The sequence below is a fragment of the Notothenia rossii genome (genome assembly GCF_949606895.1).
Source record: "Notothenia rossii genome assembly, chromosome: 2".
NCBI lineage: Eukaryota > Metazoa > Chordata > Actinopteri > Perciformes > Nototheniidae > Notothenia > Notothenia rossii.
In genome coordinates this window covers 60,114,428-60,130,213 of record NC_136904.1, presented here as the reverse complement: position 1 = coordinate 60,130,213, position 15,786 = coordinate 60,114,428, and the positions used below count along the sequence as shown (strand labels likewise).

Genomic DNA, 15,786 nt, shown 5'->3' with positions numbered 1-15,786 from the left:
GTGCTTTGATCTCAAAACAGAGTGCTTGAAATTCTCCCCAAAAAATGTTTTAAACTTGCCATAATTCCCAAACCCTACACTCCTCAGACATTATCTTTTCATGAAAAACGTAGTAAAACCTCTCCTAGGTTGGAAAATAAAATAAAAATTAAGAAAAAATATTAAACAAAATGCTCCACCTAGCTCCCAAATGATTCCCATGTTAAATTGTTCCGGATCTTTCTTCAGAGCAGAGAAAAGTACACTTTCGACAAACTGCTCCCATCTCCACATTTGACACACAAAACAAAAAAACAAACATATTTCAGTTCATTTGGGTTCCCTGATGCTCACGGTCTGGTAATTTTTTTATAGGAGCCATAGTTTTTGATCAGGTGGAAAAATTGTCAGATATAATCCTCAATGCATTCTTAATGGGACTCAGTGCTGCAGTTGGCAAATCGTCATAAGTCGTCACCATGGTAACCTGTGATCTCTGGGTTTACACAAACAGGTGTTTGTAAACATTCATTCAATACTACTTACATTTAATATCTTTATTTAACTCCTTCAGCCTAATTTCAGCTGCAGGAACCATTCAAATATCAAACTATTCAGCCTTTTCAGCACATGATGAGAAACTTTCAAATGTTTCAAAATATTTTATACTTTTTAAAACATTCAGCTTTTTAAAGTCATTTTTTAACATGGAATTCATTGCAATGCATTTGAGCTGTAACAATTAACACACACACACACACACACACACACACACACTCTCTCTCTCTCTCTGTCTCTCTCTCTCTCTCTCACACACATACATACAGACACACACTCTCTCTCTCACACATAGACACACACACACTCTCTCTCTCTCACTTCTCTTGATGAATGATCAAGAGAAGAGAGAGAAGGCGATGAATGATCAAGACAAGAGAGAGAAGGCGATCAAGAGAAGAGAGAGGGCGATCAAGAGGAGAGAGAGAGAGGGTGATCAAGAGAAGAGAGAGAGGGTGATAGAAAAGAAGAGAGAGAGGGTTATCCAGATAAGAGAGAGAGGGTGATAGAAGAGTGAGAGGGCGATCAAGAGAAGAGAGAGAGAAGAGAGAGAGGGTGATCAAGAGAAGAGAGAGAGTAGAGAGAGAGTAGAGAAGAGAGAGAGAAGAGAGAGCGAAGAGAGAGAGTAGAGAGAGAGAAGGCAATCAAGAGAAGAGAGAGAGGGTGATATAAGAGTGAGAGGGTGATCAAGAGAAGAGAGATAGGGCGATCAAGAGGATAGAGAGCGGGCGATCAAGAGAAGAGAGAGAGGGTGATCAAGAGAAGAGAGAGGACGATCAAGAGAAGAGAGAGGGCGAGCAAGAGAAAAGAGAGGGCGATCAAGAGAAGAGAGAGGGCGAGCAAGAGAAGAGAGAGAGAAGAGAGAGAGGGCGAGCAAGAGAAGAGAGAGAGGGCGAGCAAGAGAAGAGAGAGAGTAATGTAACCTCCTAATGTAATGTATAACTCCTATGAAAATGTTCAAAAAGTGCTCAAACCTCACATGTGTGCTAACAGTCCAGCCGTGAAGACATCTACAGGACAGTTTTGATATTTCTTCAAATGCTGTTGCCATGGCAACACAATGCTCACCATGAAACACGGTTTTCTCATAACTTCAGTGAAAATGCTCGAAATTGCCCAAAACTTCACAGGTTTGGTAACGATGCAGCCATCAACACATCTAAGCATATTATGGGGTCTCATCAAATGCCGTTGCCATGGCGACAGATAATTCATTATTAAGTTGGTTTAAAAGTTTGCAGTTCAAATATTCTGCTGCTTTCCCAAGCCTTTTTACTTTATTTTCTCTTCTTAATACAAATTCATTCACTACTACTTACATCTGATATTTAACTACGTCAGCCTATTTTCAGCTGCAGAAACCATTCAACTATTACATTATTTCAGCTATTTCAGGACAAATATTAAGCTTTTTCTGCATTTTGTTTAGCTAAAAGCAGCTACCATTCAGCTAATAACATATTCAGCTTTTTCTGCATTTTCAGCTAAATTCAGCTATAAATGTTCACAGTTTATAGCATTCGCACGCTTTTTCTGCAGGAAATGCATTTTCTAGTATAACTCCAGCTCTCGACACAGGTTCAGGAAAGCCCCATGAGCTTCTCGTTGTCATACTTGCCAAACTTGAGACCTCAGAAATCGGGAGCTGGAGCTGTTAGATTAACATTAACATGCTTATTGTAGTTGTTAGTGCACTGCCTTGCGGCCTGTAGCACCATCCTTGATGATATTTATGTGTGGGCTGGACCTGTATTTTACAGGAAAGGAGTGAGCAGAGGGTAGAATTGTCGATTCTTGTTCTGTTTTCTGTGACTATCTTCCTCACCCTCTCAGACTTTCAGTTGCGCGCGCTACTAAAGAGACGCGTTACCATGGAAACCAAACAATGGTGTAGCTGTATTAAAGTCCGAGTGGAAACAGTCCTGAGTAAATCTGATTTTGTCAGAAATCGAGAGAAATGCGGGTGAAATATGACCCCAGGAGGAAAGCGGGAGAGGGCAATGAAATCGGGAGTCTCCCGCGAAAATCGGGAGGGTTGGCAAGTATGCTCATTGTAGATTGAAAATGGAACACACGCTATTTGTTGTTTGTTTGTATCACAGTCTGTTCTTCTTCTCTCGGTTGTCACGCAGTCTGTCTTCCGGTTGTTGCCTCTTTTGAATGACGAATACACACTACCGCAGCCTGCTGGTAAGGAGAGTTATTGCCACTCACGCATGCGCAGTTCGTACGTGCTTCTTGGCCGTCGGCTGAAGACTTTGCGGTGTGTTCCAGTGCGAAACATGGCCAAGACGCAGAGCCGTGAGGCGACGCAACAGTCGGGGTCTTTCTGTGTCAGTTCTTTGTTGTCAGATTGGTGTGTCTGGGCCTTAAGGACCGAGGCTGCTCAGTTGGCTTTTTGAAGTCTTAAAACCAGAGGTGCACTGAAAAAACTGAAACTAATACAAAATATAAATTATATGAAGTTTTGGTTCAACTTAATATTATTGCTTTCAACTAACCTAATACAGTTATTTGACATTTGTTGACATAATATATTTAGTTAAAGTCAACGTTTCAGTATTTTCAGTGTGGGAAGAGTACTCAGATGTTGTACTTAATTAAAAGTGGAAGTACCAGAGTTTAGGAGTATTCTGCTAGAAGTAAAAGTACAACATTTGAATAATATATATGATATGTTTTATAATGATTGATTATTAAAGTGTTCTCAAAGCTGGTAAAGGTGCAGCTATTTTTAATGACGTTGTATACTGCAGGGTAGCTTGTCGATTTACTCCAGGTGGAACTAAAGTCTGGTTTAAAACTTGATTATATTTCACATCATTCATCCACATCTGTGAAGTAACTAAATGTAGTGGAGTAAAAGTACTCTCTTTACCTCTGAATTGTAGAAGAACCAATTAGCAAAATATTGAAATACTTAAGTAAAGTACTTGTTACCTTAAGTGCAGTACTTGACTAATTTTACTTAGTTACTTTACCCCATTGCTTAAAACTAAGAAATTAGTTGTTCCCACCTGTTGGAATCTTAAAGCCTCAAACAATGACAGCTTCTTGACCACTTCTTCCAGTATAGCCAACAAAATGCCCTGAGCGGAAGTGACAGAGCGGGTCCTTTGAGGTTGACCGTGAGTCACTGAAAGGGGACAACAACCCCCTCCCCCACCCCCCCCTCCCCCCTCTTTGTGTCCCCTCCCACAGCTTTGAAGTGGTGGCAGATTGTGCACAAACAACATAAACCTCCCTGTGACAAACGCTGTGATTTACCACCCAAGGCACGGATATGTCCACTAAGACATTACATTACATTACATTACATTGCATTTAGCTGACGCTTTTATCCAAAGCGACTTACAATAAGTGCATTCGACCAGGAAGATACAACCTTTAAGAAAAGACAGTTCCATTGAGTTTATAGGGCTGTATTGTAGCTTTCGTACCTCCGGACGAGCGCTCTTTTGTGAAGGCAACTTTGAGAATGCTAGAAATGAGGATTCCCAAAGCCATTCCCAGAGCCAGAACAAATGCCAGGCCAGGCTCCTCTCTGAGGATCAGAACAACACATTCTCTCTGCTGTGGTCTAACACCAAATGTCACCTAATGCAGAGATGAGGAGATCCTGTCAGGTTCAGGGATCTCTCTTCACATGTGACCAACCGACACACTGAAATCATTTCAACTGTGAAGGGTGTAATTGGATATGTTTAATTTGACTGATTTACCCAATTTAAAGTATGCATATTTTATTAGGATGTGTTTCAACAAGATTGTATCCAATATATAAAATGCACTATTTGGTAATGTTTTTATTCTACTAATACTATAGTATATGAATAGTATATTTAATGTTGATGTGAGAATATGTATATTACCCTTTCACTAACTTCTTATTTTATTACATTACATTTTTAATGCAATGTAAGCTACACACAAGCTACACACTTGAATTCCTTTCTGACAGTGTCAATGAAACAGAAAAAATGTAACGATATAGAGGCAGAACCTATATCTGAGCTGTTGGATAACATTTGTGCATATATGTACACATTAGGGCACAATGTACATACTACACATAAACAAACAAAAATAATGTGGCGGGGCAAGCAGTGCATCACCAATCTTCACAAAGCAACACAATGTGTAATGGTACATGGTAATGATGAAACTCCTCCCACCTGAAGGGGTGCAACCAAACTAAAAGGACAAGGTGTATAAAATAATGAGAATCTCACACACACACACACACACACACACACACACACACACACACACACACACACACACACACACACACACACACATTATCTGAGCAGGAAATATAAGAAGAACACAAATAGTAATTTGCTATTATACTTTTATGTAGGATCCAAAATACTCAAATATAAACGTTTCATTTCCATAATCAAATGTAAATGTTTCACTCATTGACAAACAAGCTGCAATACTTTAAAATATCAGTGGAGGGCAGCATTTTATAACAAATGAAGGCCACTGCCTCTGGCTTTTTAAACACGAACTGGACATGTTTTGGTTCTCAAGCGTTTTATTTAAATGTCTTTATTATTGTACTTTTTTCCTTTTTTTTAAAATTGTATTTCTATATTTAATCTTTGAAATAGTATTGTTTCGACACGTAATAAATAGATCCGTAAATCCGTGCAAGGGTTAAATGTTGTGCAGCACCTTGGACCCAGCGCTCAGGATGAAACAATGAAACATGCTCAATAAGTATATTGGTGTTGTCTTATTATTAATTAGATGTACATCTGTATATTCCACTTATATTACAGTATTTATTTTATCTACTGTTTTATCTCATTATTGCATATATTGTATTAAAGGTCATGCCACATACTTGCACCATTATGTATGTTTCTCTGTTTTGTTTATTTTCCTATTATGTTAGGTATAGTGTGTGTTGCATTGGCCTGGGACTTGAGATTTTCATTGCCATCGCTTGTGTAACAATTGTGCATTTGACAAATAAATCCTTTAAAGGTCCCCTATTATCCTGTTTTTCATCAATATATTATAGGTCTCAGATATATACAAAAAAAGTCTCTGAAGTGTTTGGCTCCAAATACCAAACAGATCATTGCAGCATTACCCATAATCCCCTCTGTTTCAGCCCTGTTTCCAAAGTGCTGATTCTCTGTCTGTTACTTTACTGTAGATGAAAATAAGGAGCCACTCCCCACGCCCCTCTGAGAGATATTTGGTTAAAAAGAACACAATGGTGCTCTAGGAGGAGATTCAGGTGATAAGGGGGGGGGAGGTTTACCTTGGTTGGTGATTGGCTAACGGTTACACGAGCCAAAACATCTTTATGACATCATAAAGTGGCCAAAATCTGATCAGCTCATTTTCAGACAGGTTTTTATAGAAATGGATCAGGACAAAAAGAGAGTGAATCTTTGTTCCTGAAACTTTCAGAATCTCTCTACACAGAGGGGACACATGTTGATGTAGAAAAGACATGACAAAGTTAACTTTGCATAATAGGTGACCTTTAAATGCTTTACATCTTACCTGCAGATAGAGATGTGGTCCCCGCTCTGCTGCCCTGAGAGAACAGAGGAGAACAGACTGTCTGTAGCTCAGGGACGGAAGATAAGAGGACAGAGTGTCCTCTGTTCAGAGGCGTCTCACTCACCTTCACGCTGCATTTACCTGAGGAGAGTAAGCCTATTCCTCCAGTCTAAAGACAGAGGGCTAAATGTTGTGCGGGTTCTTTAACACTCTGAGTCGATGTTGGGATTGAACTGGACTTGACTTGACCTATCTAACTTCTCCATGTCATCATTCAGTTCTGTGAACTTTGCAAACTGTACTGTCTCTCCTGTGCTGTGCCACCTCTTTTACAATTGCACAGTTCTTCCACTTTGGGGCAGCATTAGCTCAGTCCTTAGGAACTTGGCTTGGATTCTAGTCCCAGTATGGACCAAAAACACTTGGGCACTGCCGAGGGGTCTTCATTCCCATTAAAGACTTTATGCACCATTATGCACCAAAGCAAATTAATGTACGTGTAAACCTCCTCAAACCGGATTTGTATTCATATTCTGAAACTGTTTGGCTCTACATGTGTGTCATAGAAGTCTCTTTCGTTGAAACTATGGCAGTGGAGGCGAAACAGCTTATTAGGTTTTGGACGTCCAATAGTAATATTGATTTTTAAAGCTGAAGTGCCCAACACTATATTGCACAAATGTCTAGTTTACCCACTACTTGAAGATTTCCTTTATCATTTTTGAGCAGGGACAATGTGTTTAGACCCTGCAGTTTGTTTAAAGAATTAAAGATTTAGTCTACTATAATTGCATTCTGTACCATTGCAGGATGAAAAGGATCTAAATATTGAATGGAATGAACAGTAAAGCTGAAACCATGTCAATAAATAGCAGATAGTTGGGAAGCATCATTTTATTAGTTGACCTTCATGATGCATTATCTGCATTTAGAAAATAATTCGCAATTTGGGATCATTAAAGAACATCTTATTTTATCTTAGTGTTGTAAAACCTTTGGATCTTTTTAAAACACTGACATTTAAACACCCGCCCTTAAATTAAGAAATGCAATTATAAAAATAAATCAGTGAGAATATACACAAAAAGACCTCAACAATAAATAGTCTACTTTTATAATTTTCTAATCATAAATCTAATCGCCAGAAGCAAAGATGCTAACGTTATGCTATAAGTGAACTACAGCCGAGAATAGCAGGGTCGCTGCTTAAACGTCACGCCAATTTAAGATCCATACAGTATTCAAACATACAGATTCAAAATGGTACAAGTTGAAGCGTTTGTTTGAACAGTTTGCAGGAGGCAGGTACTTGCTTTAAAGCAGAACAGGGGCAAATTAGCGGGAGTGTTTATGTGTTCGGCGTAATGACGTACAACGTCCTCGACAACTTCTGTAGTCCTATTCAGCCACTTGTTAACAACCATCGTTTTTCAGACACGTCAACTCTTCAGAAATCACCAGTTGGGTCACTGATGATGTATTTAATGTCGTAGAACAAAACGTGATCCGTCTCTTAAATTTGTGTCAAACAAAGACCTTATTTGAAGCTATTTTCCAAAATCCTATGGAGAAATCCCATTGACTGAGACGAGGAAACCGGTAGTGGTAAAAAGCTAACTCAATTCCGGGTTTTAGGACTCGTTCCTGCACCACTCTATTGACAGGAAAGCAGGGCAGATGTTTTACGTTGCTCAAATTATAACAATATAATGTGTGTTTTTTGTATAGACTGTGTGTGTCAGCATTGAACACGGGTCAAATTAACCCAACATTTTACAAAGGGAATAAGGACGCATTTAAGTGCGAGTCTATTTTCTTTCTTCTATATGTTCTTTACATACAATAAGCTAAGGCCATGGAGTTTCAGGTAAAAAAAAAAAAAACCTTGTACTGTTTCTCTTTTAGTAAAACATTACATTTTTGACCCAAACATCACAAAGAGGTTGCATCTCAGTAAAAGCCACACACACACACACACACACACACACACACACACACACACACACACACACACACACACACACACACACACACACACACACACACACACACACACACACAGCCTTCCAATCAAACTGCAGATCATTTGCGTCTCTCCTCACCTCTGTTTATTCTCCTTCTCTTTACTCTGACTCTTTACTGTCTGCAATTACCTTTTTTATTTCAATCAGAACGCTCATTAACATTCCTGCCTGTAGGATAGTAACACTGTGTTAACACCTAACACTGGCCCTCACCCGCTGCTGAGGACGTGTAGGGCCCCGAGGCCCCGACAGCCACAGAGGCCCTGTGCACAGGAGCTTTCAGAGGCCACTCACAGGGGGCCAGCAGGGGCAGCAGGGGCAGCAGGGGCAGCAGGGGCAGCAGGGGCAGCAGGGGCATCACCTCCAGCCTGAGAGCCCCTCTCCATCTTTACTCCGCTCTCTGTCTCAGGACAAGTCTGTGTGGAGCTCACAGGAGATTCACATGTTTGCGGTGAGTTTCCACACATGTATCCCTCCTGTGTTCGGGTCACATCTGACCGTTTTACTACTTTCAACAATCATAGCACACCCACAAATCTACAACCATGTTCATTTTGGAATACATTTTCAATGTCTGGGCTTTGTATATTCACTGCAGCATTAGTGTAAAACAGTATTCTGATCAATAGTTTACAGGCCCAAAGGGTGTCAAATTTGGTCAAATTTGACCATGAACACCAAAGTAAGGAGGGACGGTCAGATGTAAAATTACTTCTCAGACTGTGTGAGGTTGAGTGTGTACAAGGGAGTGCAAAACACAACAAAACAATGACGGGATGAGAAGGTGATGGAGAAAGAATTAATGAATTAATGAGTGTGAGGCCATGAAGTCTGAAAACGTTTCATGTTGTGAAGTAGAGAAGGGATGTCCAACGATGTCATCGCGGACCACATCAGGATTATGGTCGCACTCAAAGGGCCCGTTGTAACTTTAAGACTATAAAATATATCTTCTCTCTTTACGTTATTGTTGGGTTAAGTAATAACTGTGTTAATAACTTCCTCTGAAAACATAAGTCTAGGGCACACAAATATTGGGCACACACACACATTTTTCTGTGTTATCATTACATAAATCCCATGCATTTGTGAATAACATAACGCTCATCTTAACTCATCATTAAAAGTCAATGTTTTCATTTAATCCACAATGTAACGCAGAACATATCCTCTGCAAGGTAGAATATCCCCTCCCAATCACAATCCACCACACCTTGAACTTTAGGTATACTGTATATGTCATGATGTATGTCTTTGCCCTGTGCTGTGTGTTGTACTTTTTATCGTTTGTTTTTTGTCTGTTGAATTGTATGGAACAAGCTGTAATACTCGAACACTGAACAAGAATTCCAAAGGCCTGGCTGTGTGGTCACTAAAGATTCTAATTAAAGATGAAAGATTCTAATATATGTACTTTGTTACTTGGCAGTACCTTTTAAAGTTTAGGTTCTACTGTACTAGATTCCACGAGGTAGTGCTGTGATTTCTGATCCACTATCAATCATATAGGCACCTTATAGGGCTGTGTGTTTGACTGATATGTGTTGTAATAAACTTCCCAACAGATTGTTCTTTACAAGTCACCTGTAAATTAGTACTATTTGTCATACTTCTGCTGATCATTTTTTGTTTTTATCTTTTTGGTTTTTAAATGTACAGATTGATAATTCTTCCCTTTATGTATTCTTGTTATTTGATTATTTTCTGTGTTTGATTGTTGCATGTTTTTTCATCGTGTTTTAAACCATGGTCTCTTCTGCTTTTCTGTCTTCCATTCATTTAGTGACTGTTTGTTTTTGGTGTTCATCTCAAGGCGTTTTATATGATAACTGTTTGACAAGATAACATTAAAATTATGCTTACCCATCAATGCAAAATAATATAAATGTATACAAAACAACGGGAACAGATCATTCTGTGAAATTAGTACATTTACTTTTGATGTTACTTCTGATATTTTTTTTATTGTGTTTTTAAGAAATTAATATACTGTATGTAAATGGGGTAATTCAGTTGGTCTAAACATTATACTTGTAAAAATAAATATAAAAGATTGTTGCACTTTTATAATGTGTTGTTAATGTGGAAATATCATGTTTTTTTACGGTAGTTCTTATACTGTCTCTGTATTTTAGGGATATGCAGCAATGCTTTGTTTTTCTTTGGAATATGACTTTCAACCGCAGCAGTCTTCAAATATATTTGCTGATATTGTGTGTATGTTAATTATTTCAATGACAAGAGTTCAATCTTACCTTCACATTCACATCCCTTCATCCTAAGTGTAATGCACATGGGTGCCATGTGTATTTATAAATGAATGCTATAATAATACAAATAATAATATTTAATAATAATAATAAAATCACATTTAAAAACAAGTATAACAGCTATTCTGACTTCTATTCATTTAAATTTGCTTAACAATAAGAAGGAATTTTAACTCCCTGAGTATTTAAATGCAATGGCACGGACAGGGTTACTTGCTATGGATCTACATGCATCCCATAATAAATGCTGTTTGTCCACAACATGTCTGCCTGCTGCACCGCTGCCCTGCTGAATAAAGGGCTCCAGCTCAGATGAAAAGGGATGGGAATAAACACGGCATGAATTATGAAGATTGTTTGCCGTCTACTTTAAAACAAGCAGCTCTAACTACAGACTGTGGAAGTGTGTGTTGGGGAATATGCCTTTGGATTGTTTAAGGTCTGATTGCATGATTATCTGTCCACCCACTCACTGAATCACTTCAGGAAAACAATGAAATTACAGCTTCAAGATCTCTGCTGCAACTGCAAGAATCTTGAAGCACTGTCAACACAGGCGTAAAGTATTCAGATGCTTAACTTGAGTACAAGTACTAATACACTGAAACAATTGAATGTGTTTACATTAATTAAAGTCAACGTTTCAGTGTTCCATACTGTTAAAATACTCAATTTCAAGTAAATGTACTGCATTGAGAATGGTACTTAAGTAAAGGAACTTAAGTACAATTAGGAACATGTAGTTTAAGGATTAGGAGTAAAAGTGCTCATGGCAATAATAAATTGCTTTTTTTAAAGCAAAAGCAGAACATCTTCACTTTTAAGAAGCGTGAACTATTCAATCTTTTTGAAAAAAAATCATCTTAATTAATATGAATTTTCTGTTTACCCACTCATGGTTTTATTTGCTTGAATATAATTGTGGATGGTTTAATCTACAACAATAGTCATATTTGAACAATCTGAAATGATAAAGTAACAAGTAAATAAATCAGAAAAATAAATGTAGTGGAGTAAAAAGTACTAAATGTGCCTCCAAAATGTAGTGGAGTGGAAGTATAAAAGCATAAGAGGAAAATACTTGGGTAAGTACTTCAAATGTGTACTTCAAATCAAATAAAAGTACAGCCAAATATCCCAAAATACGTTTGTGAAGTGGGCTCCACAGAAAAAACATAGATGACTGTTAAATGATAAATACAATAACAAGAAAAATAATAAAGAGACCAGATAGAATGTTAAATGCAAATAAAATAGATACAAATAAAACGAGTTAAATCAATAAAAAATACAATAAAAAAACTATAAAGTACTGTATAGTACTTGAGTGAATGTAGGCTACTTCGTTACTTTCCACCACTGACACGCATTGATTTCTGTTGCAGATGTTTGACTGGTAAACCAACGCTGGCTCCACCGCACATTCTCAGCAGTAAAGCCCGTGATAAATCGAAGAGTAAATGAAACTTTATCTAACTTTTCCCCCCGACTGCAACTCTGGATAGAGTTAGCCCGGCCCATCTGGTGAAGCAAATGGCCCAACTCACCAGGGAGCAAGGGGAGAGGGGGGAGACGGGGAAGAGGGGGGAGAAGGGGGGTCGGATTGAAAACAGATCAGCAGCCTGGAGATCTTAGCACCACCGCATGTCTCTGCAACAACTGCCGAGAGCAGCCAAACCGCGTTTACTTACAAACTTTGACGCGCACTCGGGACAAAAACAAAGCTTTTACGCACAATGGTAGTTTAGTGAAAAACGCGCAAAGCTAACAAACGGAACGCACCTCTGGGAGAAGATGGATTGTAAGAAAAAGTTCCACCCCGCTCCGCACTGAACGTCCCCGGGACAGAGAATGCCGTGCGAACTTTGAGCGTCTCCAAACTTTCTCTGAACTCGGTACATGGAGTTTTCCGTCAAGTCCGGAGAGGCTTGTTTGCGCGTTTTGCCAGCTCGGTCCTAGTTTACGGGAAGCAGACTCAGGCAAAGTTTTCCTCGGACAAAAAGAGCGTGTGGAAGAGCCTCGGCTTCGCAGTGAGAGCAGCAGCGGAGGTAAGGGACTTTGTTCTGATGCCGACAGTCTGGATGTGTCCTTCTGTGTTTCCCTCTGTTCGCTCTTATGTCCACACTTCAGTGGACTTTAAGTGTTTTTCTGCTCTTTCTGTTGCCTTGCGTGTCAGCGGCAGATGAGGCTCAGGGCAGCTTCACATCTTATTTGCACTTTGAACTTATCTGACACAGGAATCCGAAAAATTTTCCTCATGCAACTTGATCCATATGGGAAGAGATGTGATCAGAAAGCACGGCGCGAATCCCTCTAACAGCTTTTAAAAGTTCAACACCATTGTGATGTTTGAGCTCTCCAAACAGGGATGCTGCTTTTATTATTTTAACAATAAAAAAAAAAAATCTAAATGGCCTTCAAATGTCACTTTTTACATTTAAAACCTCAAAGAGCCACTTTGCTTTCTTCTCTCCATTCAAGTTTTCTTAGGCTTGAATGAAAAATAATAAAAACAATTACAAAGTCACACACTGCACTGATGCATCCACACACACTCAGTGGAGCACTTTACTTCTTTTAATCTCTTAATGCCACAAAGCAAAGTAACAAACATGAGGCAGAGTGAGGATGCATGGACACACTGTGACAGGAGGCTGGAGATGTGGACTTATTGTTGAAAGATTCAGAGTTTACTGTTTGCTCTCCGGCCTGAGCAGTCAACAAACACTTGACGCCTTTGTGGGGCCCTTAAGCAGCTATATTTGCTGTTGGCTTTTACTCCTATCTAACAGGCGCTGCTAATGATCTCCAAACTCATGTGTGGACATACGAGCCCCACTTTTTTATTTAGTGGTTTTGGCCTACATACAAATTTAAAAGAAGCAGTTTTCTCAAAGCTTTTTTCTTTAACATTTGAAAATCAAACAAGCTCCTTCCTCGGATGACGTTTTCTTGCATATTGATGAGAAACAGGCCTAATATAAATGAGAAGAAAAAGCCTTGAAGAATAATTCAAGTAAAATGAAATAGTGTAAAGGTTTCTACAATATTGTTAACCTTGTTTTTCCTTTTTGAATAAGAGTACGTGCATGTGGGTTTTCCGCTTCACATGATGACAACCCCAGTCAGGGCTAAAGGGGATTTGCATGAGAAAAAAACTAGAAAGTTTTAGTGCATTTGGCCATTGTGAGGAATGAAAAGTTCCAACAGTTAGGGCCTACGGAGAGTGAAAGGAGTAAAGAATGGATGAGCCTATTCAGCTTATTCAGCCTCCGTTCGCGGGAGACCCATAGTGGCCATGTCACTTTCATCTCCACAGCCCGGCCCTGTGTGTGTGTGTGTGTGTGTGTGTGTGTGTGTGTGTGTGTGTGTGTGTGTGTGTGTGTGTGTGTGTGTGTGTGTGTGTGTGTGTGTGTGTGTGTGTGTGTGTGTGTGTGTGTGTGTGTGTGTGTGTGTGTGTGTGTGTGTGTGTGTGTGTGTGTGTGTGTGTGTGTGTGAGGCTGTAGCCCCTCGTTTTCACACATCGCCTCTGCACAGGCCCCACTTTATCTGCTTCCTTTTTCTCTTTTCTGGAAGTTCACAGAAAATGTAATGAACCAAATACTGGAAAAGCACTGACTAGGTTTTGTGTGTGTGTGTGTGTGTCAGTGTGTGTGTCAGTGTGTGTGTCAGTGTGTGTGTGTGTGTGTGTGTGTGTGTGTGTGTGTGTGTGTGTGTGTGTGTGTGTGTGTGTGTGTGTGTGTGTGTGTGTGTGTGTGTGTGTGTGTGTGTGTGTGTGTGTGTGTGTGTGTGTGTGTGTGTGAGGGGCATATGCCAAGGAGGAGGAGGGTGGGTGGGGAATACGGCTTTTTTTTTTTTAAAGCAAATACCGATGAAGTCTAGCGTACAGGCACAGAGAAGAGGGTTGGAGGAGAGGGTGAAGAGGGTGAAGTCTGAGTGACTCTTAGGAGGGGAAGGGCAGATGACCCCCCCCCCCCCACCCTCCTCCACCTCAACAACCCACTACTGCTGAGTAAACTCAAAAGTTGATAAAAAAAAAGACAAAAAAAATACCCTGGACCCATCCCACAGCGGCCCTCTTCTCACTGATCTAACTAACTGTGATGTACACTGTGGGGGTGTGGTGGGGGTGCTTCTGAGGCCTCATCGGTTTGGATGAAAAATGTTTATGCTGGAGTTCACTGGCTGTGGATGAAGGGTAGCTGCTCCTTTAAGTTCCTTACACACCAAGCCGATTTTCGGCGTCGATAGATGTCGGGCCGTTGATGAGCGTCGTGTCGCCCTACTCAGATTGGTGTGTTTTGGTGTGTACTGCACCGTCATGTATTTTCGGCCGTGCCGACACCTTCCGCCACCGAATAGGGAGGCCGTCGGCCAAAGAAATCACTCTGATTGGCTGTTCAGCTTAGCGAATCAGTGCATGAGAATCGAAACGGAAGTGAGGGACCCAAACAAACGATTAAGAAGGCAAATCTGAGATTTCATTTAACTCCAGCTCTCGACACAGGTTCGGGAAAGCCCCATTTTTTAAAGTAGAACAGAACAAGTTTTAATTATTTTATTGAACAATTATTTGTTTCATTGAAGAACGAAAACAGGAATGTTGAGTTAAATATTACTGATCCCCCCCAACCCCACTCATTAAAAAATGAACAAAAATGCACACCCCATCCAAAAAGTCCCATTCAAAATATTAAATGAAAAGAGCCCCTCTCCCTCCAAAAAGTCCTATTAAAAATGAAAATCTTCCTTCAAGCAATCCTCTGCATTTTGGCTAAACCCTTTCGGTCAACGGGCTCTTCCTGGGCCTCATCAACATCCAACTCTGAGTCTTCCTCTGCAGTGTCACTGTCCAGCCTTGTTGAGGATGGCTCTGTGTCAGGCTCAAAGAGCCTTAGGTTTGCCCGACTGCCAACCAGTTTTTCCACTCTCACATTTGTGAACCTGTTGCGAACCTTTGTGTGGTCTCAATAGCCATGCAGTATGCCGTGTGATATGGCATGGATAAGTGTACTTTCCCCTACTATATTTAAGTTCCCTAATGAAGAGCCAACATTCAATTTTGAATATTCCCATAAATTCCAGTTAATTCCCATGGAAAGTTTACATCTTTGAAAATTCCCGGAATTTTGCAACCCTAGGCGTTTCAATCTGAGACAAACTAAAACAGTTGCAGTGTATTCTGGTCTGCTGAGGATATAGACAAGATTATCTCTGCTCCTTTATAAAGTCTTCTATTGTCCACCTGAACATATGCAGCTAAAAAAGGTTTGACCTTTGCTCTTTGATTTGGAGGGAACAGAGAAAGATGAATAAAATAGAGGACCTTGCATTTTATAATTCTTTAAGCACAGTAAAAGAATTCACAGTAGCATCAGTATTCACAACTGAGAATCTGCAAGCAGCAAATGTTTAATAATTTACTT

At 39.8% G+C, this 15,786-nt stretch overlaps 1 protein-coding gene across 2 annotated transcripts in view; it reads left to right on the top strand.

The window, feature by feature from the left end:
* The first annotated feature begins 11,980 nt into the window (after positions 1–11,980).
* gli2a (GLI family zinc finger 2a) overlaps positions 11,981–15,786 on the top strand; it is a 117,811-nt gene continuing 114,005 nt past the window's right edge. For both annotated transcript variants that reach the window (XM_079666179.1, XM_079666178.1), the window contains exon 1: positions 11,981–12,408. The gene's annotated coding sequence lies outside the window, so the exon portion shown is untranslated. The remainder of the gene's footprint in view (positions 12,409–15,786) is intronic.